General features: G+C 59.2%; 1 non-coding gene across 1 annotated transcript; it reads right to left on the bottom strand.

Annotated features, from left to right (window-relative positions):
• Positions 1-8,373: 8,373 nt before the first annotated feature.
• On the bottom strand, positions 8,374-8,532 carry LOC120923021. The gene has a single exon (XR_005745623.1). It is a non-coding gene; the product is annotated as a U1 spliceosomal RNA (small nuclear RNA).
• Between the last annotated feature and the right edge of the window lie 4,065 nt (positions 8,533-12,597).

Raw genomic sequence — 12,597 nt, 5'->3', positions numbered from 1 at the left:
TCATTAAGGAATGGGAGGAGTCCGGACCGAGGCGTCCCCATAGAAGTGAATGGGAGGAGTCCGGACCGAGGCGTCCCCATAGAAAGGAATGGGAGGAGTCCGGACCGAGGTGTCCCTATCATTAAAGAATGGGAGGAGTCCGGACCGAGGCGTCCCCATAGGAGTGAATGGGAGGAGTCCGGACCGAGGCGTCCCCATAGAAGTGAATGGGAGGAGTCCTGACCGAGGCGTCCCCATAGAAGTGAATGGGAGGAGTCCGGACCGAGGCGTCCCCATAGAAGTGAATGGGAGGAGTCCGGACCGAGGCGTCCCCATAGAAGTGAATGAGAGGAGTCCGGACCGAGGTGTCCCCATAGAAGTGAATGGGAGGAGTCCGGACCGAGGCGTCCCCATAGAAGTGAATGGGAGGAGTCCGGACCGAGGCGTCCCCATAGAAGTGAATGGGAGGAGTCCGGACCGAGGCGTCCCCATAGAAGTGAATGGGAGGAGTCCGGACCGAGGTGTTCCCATAGAAGTGAATGGGAGGAGTCCGGACCGAGGCGTCCCCATAGAAGTGAATGGGAGGAGTCCGGACCAAAACGTCCCCATAGAAGTGAATGGGAGGAGTCCGGACCGAGGCGTCCCCATAGAAGTGAATGGGAGGAGTCCGGACCGAGGCGTCCCCATAGGAGTGAATGGGAGGAGTCCGGACCGAGGCGTCCCCATAGAAAGGAATGGGAGGAGTCCGGACCGAGGCGTCCCCATAGAAGTGAATGGGAGGAGTCCGGAACGAGGCGTCCCCATAGATATGAATGGGAGGAGTCCGGACCGAGGTGTCCCCATAGAAGTGAATGCGAGGAGTCCGGACCGAGGCGTCCCCATAGAAGTGAATGGGAGGAGTCCGGACCGAGGTGTCCCCATAGAAGTGAATGGGAGGAGTCCGGACCGAGGCGTCCCCATAGAAGTGAATGGGAAGAGTCCGGACCGAGGTGTCCCCATAGAAGTGAATGGGAGGAGTCCGGACCGAGGCGTCCCCATAGAAGTGAATGGGAGGAGTCCGGACCGAGGCGTCCCCATAGAAGTGAATGGGAGGAGTCCGGACCGAGGTGTCCCCATAGAAATGAATGGGAAGAGTCCGGACCGAGGTGTCCCCATAGAAGTGAATGGGAGGAGTCCGGACCGAGGCGTCCCCATAGAAGTGAATGGGAGGAGTCCGGACCGAGGCGTCCCCATAGAAGTGAATGGGAGGAGTCCGGACCGAGGCGTCCCCATAGTGAATGGGAGGAGTCCGGACCGAGGCGTCCCCATAGAAGTGAATGGGAGGAGTCCGGACCGAGGCGTCCCCATAGAAGTGAATGGGAGGAGTCCGGACCGAGGCGCCCCCATAGAAGTGAATGGGAGGAGTCCGGACAGAGGCGTCCCCATAGAAATGGATGGGAGGAGTCCGGACCGAGGCGTCCCCATAGAAGTGAATGGGAGGAGTCCGGACCGAGGCATCCCCATAGAAGTGAATGGGAGGAGTCCGGACCGAGGCATCCCCATAGAAGTGAATGGGAGGAGTCCGAACCGAGGCGTCCCCATAGAAGTGAATGGGAGGAGTCCGGACCGAGGTGTCCCCATAGAAGTGAATGGGAGGAGTCCCCATAGAAGTGAATGGGAGGAGTCCGGAACGAGGCGTCCCCATAGAAGTGAATGGGAGGAGTCCGGACCGAGGCGTCCCCATAGAAGTGAATGGGAGGAGTCCGGACCGAGGCGTCCCCATAGAAGTGAATGGGAGGAGTCCCCATAGAAGTGAATGGGAGGAGTCCGGACCGAGGCGTCCCCATAGAAGTGAATAGGTGGAGTCCGGACCGAGGCGTCCCCATAGAAGTGAATGGGAGGAGTCCGGACCGAGGCGTCCCCATAGAAGTGAATGGGAGGAGTCCGGACCGAGGCGTCCCCATAGAAGTGAATGGGAGGAGTCCGGACCGAGGCGTCCCCATAGGAGTGAATGGGAGGAGTCCGGACTGAGGCGTCCCCATAGAAGTGAATGGGAGGAGTCCAGACCGAGGCGTCCCCATAGAAGTGAATGGGAGGAGTCCGGACCGAGGTGTCCCCATAGAAGTGAATGAGAGGAGTCCGGACCGAGGTGTCCCCATAGAAGTGAATGGGAGGAGTCCGGACCGAGGCGTCCCCATAGAAGTGAATGGGAGGAGTCCGGACCGAGGCGTCCCCATAGAAGTGAATGGGAGGAGTCCGGACCGAGGCGTCCCCATAGAAGTGAATGGGAGGAGTCCGGACCGAGGCGTCCCCATAGAAATGAATGGGAGGAGTCCGGACCGAGGTGTCCCCATAGAAGTGAATGGGAGGAGTCCGGACTGAGGTGTCCCCATAGAAGTGAATGGGAGGAGTCCGGACCGAGGTGTCTCCATAGAAGTGAATGGGAGGAGTCCGGACCGAGGCGCCCCCATAGAAGGGAATGGGAGGAGTCCGGACTGAGGTGTCCCCATAGAAGTGAATGGGAGGAGTCCGGACCGAGGTGTCTCCATAGAAGTGAATGGGAGGAGTCCGGACCGAGGCGTCCCCATAGAAGTGAATGGGAGGAGTCCGGACTGAGGTGTCCCCATAGAAGTGAATGGGAGGAGTCCGGACCGAGGTGTCTCCATAGAAGTGAATGAGAGGAGTCCGGACCGAGGCGTCCCCATAGGAGTGAATGGGAGGAGTCCGGACCGAGGCGTCCCCATAGAAGTGAATGGGAGGAGTCCGGACTGAGGTGTCCCCATAGAAGTGAATGGGAGGAGTCCGGACCGAGGTGTCCCCATAGAAGTGAATGCGAGGAGTCCGGACCGAGGCGTCCCCATAGAAGTGAATGGGAGGAGTCCGGACTGAGGTGTCCCCATAGAAGTGAATGGGAGGAGTCCGGACCGAGGTGTCCCCATAGAAGTGAATGCGAGGAGTCCGGACTGAGGTGTCCCCATAGAAGTGAATGGGAGGAGTCCGGACCGAGGCGTCCCCATAGGAGTGAATGGGAGGAGTCCGGACCGAGGTGTCCCCATAGAAGTGAATAGGAGGAGTCCGGACCGAGGTGTCTCCATAGAAGTGAATGGGAGGAGTCCGGACCGAGGTGTCTCCATAGAAGTGAATGAGAGGAGTCCGGACCGAGGTGTCCCCATAGAAGTGAATGGGAGGAGTCCGGACCGAGGCGTCCCCATAGAAGTGAATGGGAGGAGTCCGGACTGAGGTGTCCCCATAGAAGTGAATGGGAGGAGTCCGGACTGAGGTGTCCCCATAGAAGTGAATGGGAGGAGTCCGGACCGAGGTGTCTCCATAGAAGTGAATGAGAGGAGTCCGGACCGAGGCGTCCCCATAGGAGTGAATGGGAGGAGTCCGGACCGAGGCGTCCCCATAGAAGTGAATGGGAGGAGTCCGGACTGAGGTGTCCCCATAGAAGTGAATGGGAGGAGTCCGGACCGAGGCGTCCCCATAGAAGTGAATAGGAGGAGTCCGGACCGAGGCGTCCCCATAGGAGTGAATGGGAGGAGTCCGGACTGAGGCGTCCCCATAGAAGTGAATGGGAGGAGTCCCGACCGAGGCGTCCCCATAGAAGTGAATGGGAGGAGTCCGGACCGAGGCGTCCCCATAGAAGTGAATGGGAGGAGTCCGGACCGAGGCGTCCCCATAGGAGTGAATGGGAGGAGTCCGGGCCGAGGCGTCCCCATAGAAGTGAATGGGAGGAGTCCGGACCGAGGCGTCCCCATAGAAGTGAATGGGAGGAGTCCGGAACGAGGCGTCCCCATAGAAGTGAATGGGAGGAGTCCGGACCAAGGGGTCCCCATAGAAGTGAATGGGGGGGGAGTCCGGACCGAGGTGTCCCCATAGAAGTGAATGGGAGGAGTCCGGACCGAGGCGTCCCCATAGAAGTGAATGGGAGGAGTCCGGACCGAGGTGTCCCTATTATTAGGGAATGGGAGGAGTCCGGACCGAGGTGTCCCCATAGAAGTGAATCGGAGGAGTCCCCATAGGAGTGAATGGGAAGAGTCCGGACCGAGGCGTCCCCATAGAAGTGAATGGGAGGAGTCCCCATAGAAGTGAATGGGAGGAGTCCGGACCGAGGTGTCCCCATAGGAGTGAATGGGAAGAGTCCGGACCGAGGCGTCCCCATAGAAGTGAATGGGAGGCGTCCCCATAGAAGTGAATGGGAGGAGTCCGGACCGAGGTGTCCCCATAGAAGTGAATGGGAGGAGTCCGGACCGAGGCGTCCCCATAGAAGTGAATGGGAGGAGTCCGGACCGAGGCGTCCCCATAGAAGTGAATGGGAGGAGTCTGGACCGAGGCGTCCCCATAGAAGGGTCTGTGGGAGAGGCCTGTCCGGGTCTGTGAGAGAGGCCTGTCCGGGTCTGTGAGAGAGGCCTGTCCGGGTCAGTGGGAGGGGCCTGTCCGGGTCAGTGAGAGGGGCCTGTCCGGGTCAGTGGGAGGGGCCTGTCCGGGTCAGTGGGAGGGGCCTGTCCGGGTCAGTGAGAGACGCCTGTCCGGGTCTGTGAGAGAGGCCTGTCCGGGTCAGTGGGAGAGGCCTGTCCGGGTCTGTGAGAGAGGCCTGTCCGGGTCAGTGGGAGGGGCCTGTCCGGGTCAGTGAGAGGGGCCTGTCCGGGTCAGTGAGAGGGGCCTGTCCGGGTCAGTGAGAGAGGCCTGTCCGGGTCAGTGGGAGAGGCCTGTCCGGGTCAGTGAGAGGGGCCTGTCCGGGTCAGTGGGAGAGGCCTGTCCGGGTCAGTGGGAGGGGCCTGTCCGGGTCAGTGAGAGGGGCCTGTCCGGGTCAGTGAGAGAGACCTGTCCGGGTCAGTGAGAGAGACCTGTCCGGGTCAGTGAGAGAGACCTGTCCGGGTCAGTGAGAGAGACCTCTCCGGGTCAGTGGGAGGGGCCTGTCCGGGTCTGTCAGAGAGGCCTGTCCGGGTCAGTGAGAGAGGCCTGTCCGGGTCAGTGGGAGGGGCCTGTCCGGGTCAGTGGGAGGGGCCTGTCTGGGTCAGTGAGAGGGGCATGTCCGGGTCAGTGAGAGAGGCCTGTCCGGGTCAGTGAGAGAGACCTGTCCGGGTCAGTGAGAGAGGCCTGTCCGGGTCAGTGGGAGGGGCCTGTCCGGGTCAGTGGGAGGGGCCTGTCCGGGTCAGTGAGAGGGGCCTGTCCGGGTCAGTGAGAGGGGCCTGTCCGGGTCAGTGAGAGGGGCCTGTCCGGGTCAGTGAGAGGGGCCTGTCCGGGTCAGTGGGAGGGGCCTGTCCGGGTCAGTGAGAGGGGCCTGTCCGGGTCAGTGAGAGAGACCTGTCCGGGTCAGTGAGAGAGGCCTGTCCGGGTCAGTGAGAGAGACCTGTCCGGGTCAGTGAGAGAGGCCTGTCCGGGTCAGTGAGAGAGGCCTGTCCGGGTCAGTGAGAGAGGCCTGTCCGGGTCAGTGAGAGGGGTCTGTCCGGGTCAGTGGGAGGGGTCTGTCCGGGTCAGTGAGAGAGGCCTGTCCGGGTCAGTGAGAGGGGCCTGTCCGGGTCAGTGAGAGAGGCCTGTCCGGGTCAGTGAGAGGGGCCTGTCCGGGTCAGTGAGAGAGGCCTGTCCGGGTCAGTGAGAGGGGCCTGTCCGGGTCAGTGAGAGGGGCCTGTCCGGGTCAGTGGGAGAGGCCTGTCCGGGTCAGTGAGAGAGGCCTGTCCGGGTCAGTGAGAGAGGCCTGTCTGGGTCAGTGGGAGGGGCCTGTCCGGGTCAGTGAGAGAGGCCTGTCCGGGTCAGTGAGAGAGGCCTGTCTGGGTCAGTAGGAGAGGCCTGTCCGGGTCAGTGGGAGAGGCCTGTCCGGGTCAGTAGGAGAGGCCTGTCCGGGTCAGTAGGAGAGGTCTGTCCGGGTCAGTGAGAGGGGCCTGTCCGGGTCAGTGAGAGAGGCCTGTCTGGGTCAGTGGGAGGGGCCTGTCCGGGTCAGTGGGAGGGGCCTGTCCGGGTCAGTGAGAGGGGCCTGTCCGGGTCAGTGATAGAGGCCTGTCCGGGTCAGTGGGAGAGGCCTGTCCTGGTCAGTGAGAGGGGCCTGTCCGGGTCAGTGATAGAGGCCTGTCCGGGTCAGTGGGAGAGGCCTGTCCGGGTCAGTGGGAGGGGCCTGTCCGGGTCAGTGGGAGAGGTCTGTCCGGGTCAGTGGGAGAGGCCTGTCCTGGTCAGTGAGAGGGGCCTGTCCGGGTCAGTGAGAGGGGCCTGTCCGGGTCAGTGGGAGAGGTCTGTCCGGGTCAGTGGGAGAGGTCTGTCCGGGTCAGTGGGAGGGGCCTGTCCGGGTCAGTGGGAGGGGCCTGTCCGGGTCAGTGAGAGGGGCCTGTCCGGGTCAGTGGGAGGGGCCTGTTCGGGTCAGTGGGAGGGGCCTGTCCGGGTCAGTGGGAGGGGCCTGTCCGGGTCAGTGAGAGATGTATAAATGGAACATCTTAGGTATATGATCTTTTTTTGTTGCCAACACCCCTGATGAACAAAAAAAAGCGAGGAGTCCCCCGGTGTGGGGCTTTAAAGGCAACAGTGATTAAAGTAAAAATATTATATGCAAAATAATTTTATTTATCAAATAGAGAAAAGGGGTTACACAGCATAATAAATTTAAAAACAAATGACATAGGTAAAAAAGTTGAAACTGATCCACAGAGTAAGTACAGGGCCCTACGCGTTTCGGGTATTCCCTTCTTCAGGGGCCGAAGTCTGTGTGGAGCCGGAATATATCTAATAAATTTACAAAGAAAAACAAACATATTGTGGGTAATGACTTACAGTACAAAAATAGATGGCAGCGTGCATATCAAAGTGCAATTTAACAACATCATACCGGTCACGGCGTTTTCAACTTTGCAAAACACTAAAGGACATCCCAAACATGGCGCAGAAATTCCTCAAGATGGTAAAATGCAGGAATGGGAAACTGGTATCCTGTATCTCAAAAAGCAAAACCCTGGGCCAAAGCTGCCAAAGCGTGAAGGTTTGCTGCCCCTGGGATTGAAGGACAGTATCCACATAAGTCTATAAAAAGTACATCATTTCAAGATGTATATAAAGAAAAAACAAACAGTATAGCAATTTAGTGCCATACCAAAAGTAGCAAAAGCACATACCTATGAGTAGAGGGTGAGTTTTGTAGATTAGCCAGAGGAGTCAGGCGAGAGCGCAAATAACAAGGGCCCGGATTCAGGTACGACTTGCGCGGGCGCAATCGCGATATGCGCTGCGCAAGTACGGATTTGCGCCCAGGCAAATATTTTTTTTTTTTTTTGAAAAGCCTATGGCGTGTGAACACACCCAAAAAACTCCACCCGGTGCAGAAAAAATGTGCACACACATAAAGAGTGTTCACAAAAACGTGCAGACGGGTGCAACGTCAAGTGGTCCTCCTGTGAAGAGGGACCCATAACCCTGATCCCCCGGGGCGTTAGGCTCCAGACGGGGACTGAGGTACTGTGGTCCGAGCAACCGAAGCCGACACGGACCCAACTTCCTCGGAGGGACTGCCGAAACAGAACCCTCCCAGTACTAGGTGGGGCTCCCCCGAAGGGAGACCCCATGAGAGCAGGCGAACTAAGCCAGAAGGCCATGTCCACCCACTCCCAAGACGTTCAGGGCTGGCCCGAGGACCCGCACCCTACTAATCACACAGTGACAAAACGTGCACAACAAAAAAAGACAAAAAAGTGACAAACACAGGCTTAAATAAAATAAAGTGGGGGAAGGGATAGTGGAGAGGAGAGTGAAAGAAGTGGCCATTGTGGTGAAACAATGACCAGGCCCTCCGGCCAGGAATAAAAAATTCCTCCGGTCCTAGCCAAAAGGCCCGGCCCAGGAGGCAGGTGCTAAAAAAAGCGTGTATCTGGTGCAGTGACCGTGGTATCCTTCAATCAATGTGTCCCTCACACACAGTGATCTTCAGATACCCCTGGACTGCCACTCCAGGGGCACATGCACCATAGGCTTTTCGTTCCATATCCGACCCCCCGACTGGCCAGTGCAGCCCTCCACCCCCGTCAGCTAGAGAGCCCTTCAAGGTTTTCTTGGGGAGAACTGCCGCTCCAGTTAGCAGCCTCCACCAATACTAGCCCCTCCAGACCCTCCGTCAACCCAGCGGATTTGCATGGTTCTACCCCGTCTTACCACAGGGCATTACCAGCTCCTCCAACCGGATCGCTGACAGGGATAGCACTTACACCAGCCAGCCAGAAGGCCAGACTAGAACTCGGCAAAAAGACCAAGACCAAGCGCAGTACCCATCCTCACCAGGAGCACCCTTCCAGATGGCTCAGACTCAACCATGGGCCGGCCCCCAGTATTCTGTCGGGCAGCACAGCGTAGTCCCTGCTGAAACCATCCTTCCAGGTGCAATGACGTCATTGGATTGCATCCACCCTCCCCATGTAGGAGGTGCTTCAGCGCTCCGCTGACAACTGATGAGGACAGATACCACACCCAGTCCTAGCCAAAAGGCCGAGAAGCGGCAGGGAAGACAACCACGATCAGCACAGCCTAGAGTGTGCAATAGCTGTGCCTCGCCCTGGGAGAACCGCCTTCATAATCATGGTGTCTCCCCTGCCAGGTAAGTAAGTAAGGTGAGTGAATGGGAGGAGTCCGGACCGAGGCGTCCCCATAGAAGTGAATGGGAGGAGTCCGGACTGAGGTGTCCCCATAGAAGTGAATGGGAGGAGTCCGGACCGAGGTGTCTCCATAGAAGTGAATGAGAGGAGTCCGGACCGAGGCGTCCCCATAGGAGTGAATGGGAGGAGTCCGGACCGAGGCGTCCCCATAGAAGTGAATGGGAGGAGTCCGGAACGAGGCGTCCCCATAGAAGTGAATGGGAGGAGTCCGGACCGAGGGGTCCCCATAGAAGTGAATGGGGGGGAGTCCGGACCGAGGTGTCCCCATAGAAGTGAATGGGAGGAGTCCGGACCGAGGCGTCCCCATAGAAGTGAATAAAAGGAGTCCGGACCGAGGCGTCCCCATAGAAGTGAATGGGAGGAGTCCGGACCGAGGCGTCCCCATAGAAGTGAATGGGAGGAGTCCGGACCGAGGTGTCCCTATTATTAGGGAATGGGAGGAGTCCGGACCGAGGTGTCCCCATAGAAGTGAATCGGAGGAGTCCCCATAGGAGTGAATGGGAAGAGTCCGGACCGAGGCGTCCCCATAGAAGTGAATGGGAGGAGTCCCCATAGAAGTGAATGGGAGGAGTCCGGACCGAGGTGTCCCCATAGGAGTGAATGGGAAGAGTCCGGACCGAGGCGTCCCCATAGAAGTGAATGGGAGGCGTCCCCATAGAAGTGAATGGGAGGAGTCCGGACCGAGGTGTCCCCATAGAAGTGAATGGGAGGAGTCCGGACCGAGGCGTCCCCATAGAAGTGAATGGGAGGAGTCCGGACCGAGGCGTCCCCATAGAAGTGAATGGGAGGAGTCTGGACCGAGGCGTCCCCATAGAAGGGTCTGTGGGAGAGGCCTGTCCGGGTCTGTGAGAGAGGCCTGTCCGGGTCTGTGAGAGAGGCCTGTCCGGGTCAGTGGGAGGGGCCTGTCCGGGTCAGTGAGAGGGGCCTGTCCGGGTCAGTGGGAGGGGCCTGTCCGGGTCAGTGGGAGGGGCCTGTCCGGGTCAGTGAGAGACGCCTGTCCGGGTCTGTGAGAGAGGCCTGTCCGGGTCAGTGGGAGAGGCCTGTCCGGGTCTGTGAGAGAGGCCTGTCCGGGTCAGTGGGAGGGGCCTGTCCGGGTCAGTGAGAGGGGCCTGTCCGGGTCAGTGGGAGGGGCCTGTCCGGGTCAGTGAGAGAGGCCTGTCCGGGTCAGTGGGAGAGGCCTGTCCGGGTCAGTGAGAGGGGCCTGTCCGGGTCAGTGGGAGAGGCCTGTCCGGGTCAGTGGGAGGGGCCTGTCCGGGTCAGTGAGAGGGGCCTGTCCGGGTCAGTGAGAGAGGCCTGTCCGGGTCAGTGAGAGAGACCTGTCCGGGTCAGTGAGAGAGACCTGTCCGGGTCAGTGAGAGAGACCTCTCCGGGTCAGTGGGAGGGGCCTGTCCGGGTCTGTCAGAGAGGCCTGTCCGGGTCAGTGAGAGAGGCCTGTCCGGGTCAGTGGGAGGGGCCTGTCCGGGTCAGTGGGAGGGGCCTGTCTGGGTCAGTGAGAGGGGCATGTCCGGGTCAGTGAGAGAGGCCTGTCCGGGTCAGTGAGAGAGGCCTGTCCGGGTCAGTGAGAGAGGCCTGTCCGGGTCAGTGGGAGGGGCCTGTCCGGGTCAGTGGGAGGGGCCTGTCCGGGTCAGTGAGAGGGGCCTGTCCGGGTCAGTGAGAGGGGCCTGTCCGGGTCAGTGAGAGGGGCCTGTCCGGGTCAGTGAGAGGGGCCTGTCCGGGTCAGTGGGAGGGGCCTGTCCGGGTCAGTGAGAGGGGCCTGTCCGGGTCAGTGAGAGAGACCTGTCCGGGTCAGTGAGAGAGGCCTGTCCGGGTCAGTGAGAGAGACCTGTCCGGGTCAGTGAGAGAGGCCTGTCCGGGTCAGTGAGAGAGGCCTGTCCGGGTCAGTGAGAGAGGCCTGTCCGGGTCAGTGAGAGGGGTCTGTCCGGGTCAGTGGGAGGGGTCTGTCCGGGTCAGTGAGAGAGGCCTGTCCGGGTCAGTGGGAGGGGCCTGTCCGGGTCAGTGAGAGAGGCCTGTCCGGGTCAGTGAGAGGGGCCTGTCCGGGTCAGTGAGAGAGGCCTGTCCGGGTCAGTGAGAGGGGCCTGTCCGGGTCAGTGAGAGGGGCCTGTCCGGGTCAGTGGGAGAGGCCTGTCCGGGTCAGTGAGAGAGGCCTGTCCGGGTCAGTGAGAGAGGCCTGTCTGGGTCAGTGGGAGGGGCCTGTCCGGGTCAGTGAGAGAGGCCTGTCCGGGTCAGTGAGAGAGGCCTGTCTGGGTCAGTAGGAGAGGCCTGTCCGGGTCAGTGGGAGAGGCCTGTCCGGGTCAGTGAGAGAGGCCTGTCTGGGTCAGTGGGAGGGGCCTGTCCGGGTCAGTGGGAGGGGCCTGTCCGGGTCAGTGAGAGGGGCCTGTCCGGGTCAGTGATAGAGGCCTGTCCGGGTCAGTGGGAGAGGCCTGTCCTGGTCAGTGAGAGGGGCCTGTCCGGGTCAGTGATAGAGGCCTGTCCGGGTCAGTGGGAGAGGCCTGTCCGGGTCAGTGGGAGGGGCCTGTCCGGGTCAGTGGGAGAGGTCTGTCCGGGTCAGTGGGAGAGGCCTGTCCTGGTCAGTGAGAGGGGCCTGTCCGGGTCAGTGAGAGGGGCCTGTCCGGGTCAGTGGGAGAGGCCTGTCCGGGTCAGTGGGAGGGGCCTGTCCGGGTCAGTGAGAGAGGCCTGTCCTGGTCAGTGAGAGGGGCCTGTCCGGGTTAGTGAGAGGGGCCTGTCCGGGTCAGTGGGAGAGGTCTGTCCGGGTCAGTGGGAGAGGTCTGTCCGGGTCAGTGGGAGGGGCCTGTCCGGGTCAGTGGGAGGGGCCTGTCCGGGTCAGTGAGAGGGGCATGTCCGGGTCAGTGGGAGGGGCCTGTTCGGGTCAGTGGGAGGGGCCTGTCCGGGTCAGTGGGAGGGGCCTGTCCGGGTCAGTGAGAGATGTATAAATGGAACATCTTAGGTATATGATCTTTTTTTGTTGCCAACACCCCTGATGAACAAAAAAAAGCGAGGAGTCCCCCGGTGTGGGGCTTTAAAGGCAACAGTGATTAAAGTAAAAATATTATATGCAAAATAATTTTATTTATCAAATAGAGAAAAGGGGTTACACAGCATAATAAATTTAAAAACAAATGACATAGGTAAAAAAGTTGAAACTGATCCACAGAGTAAGTACAGGGCCCTACGCGTTTCGGGTATTCCCTTCTTCAGGGGCCGAAGTCTGTGTGGAGCCGGAATATATCTAATAAATTTACAAAGAAAAACAAACATATTGTGGGTAATGACTTACAGTACAAAAATAGATGGCAGCGTGCATATCAAAGTGCAATTTAACAACATCATACCGGTCACGGCGTTTTCAACTTTGCAAAACACTAAAGGACATCCCAAACATGGCGCAGAAATTCCTCAAGATGGTAAAATGCAGGAATGGGAAACTGGTATCCTGTATCTCAAAAAGCAAAACCCTGGGCCAAAGCTGCCAAAGCGTGAAGGTTTGCTGCCCCTGGGATTGAAGGACAGTATCCACATAAGTCTATAAAAAGTACATCATTTCAAGATGTATATAAAGAAAAAACAAACAGTATAGCAATTTAGTGCCATACCAAAAGTAGCAAAAGCACATACCTATGAGTAGAGGGTGAGTTTTGTAGATTAGCCAGAGGAGTCAGGCGAGAGCGCAAATAACAAGGGCCCGGATTCAGGTACGACTTGCGCGGGCGCAATCGCGATATGCGCTGCGCAAGTACGGATTTGCGCCCAGGCAAATATGCACCCACACTTTCTGGACCTCACATCTGTGTGCCAACATGCCAGGGGCAGCTATGGTTCTAGCAATACTAGAGAGTGAACCGACTCGTAGGAGGGCACGGGAGAGGGTATACCGAGTGCGCAGGAACGTCTTTGCCATGGGTGATTCGGAGGTGTATCGCATGTTTAGATTCAGCCCTGCTGCCATCCTGGAATTAGCCACACCCCTGCATGATGACATCACCAGCCAGACACACCCCTCACATGCAGTGCAGACACT

The sequence above is a fragment of the Rana temporaria genome, unplaced genomic scaffold (assembly GCF_905171775.1).
Source record: "Rana temporaria unplaced genomic scaffold, aRanTem1.1, whole genome shotgun sequence".
NCBI classification, from domain to species: Eukaryota; Metazoa; Chordata; class Amphibia; order Anura; family Ranidae; genus Rana; species Rana temporaria.
Note: the sequence above shows the minus strand (reverse complement) of the source record. Positions and strands in the feature narration are given on the sequence as shown.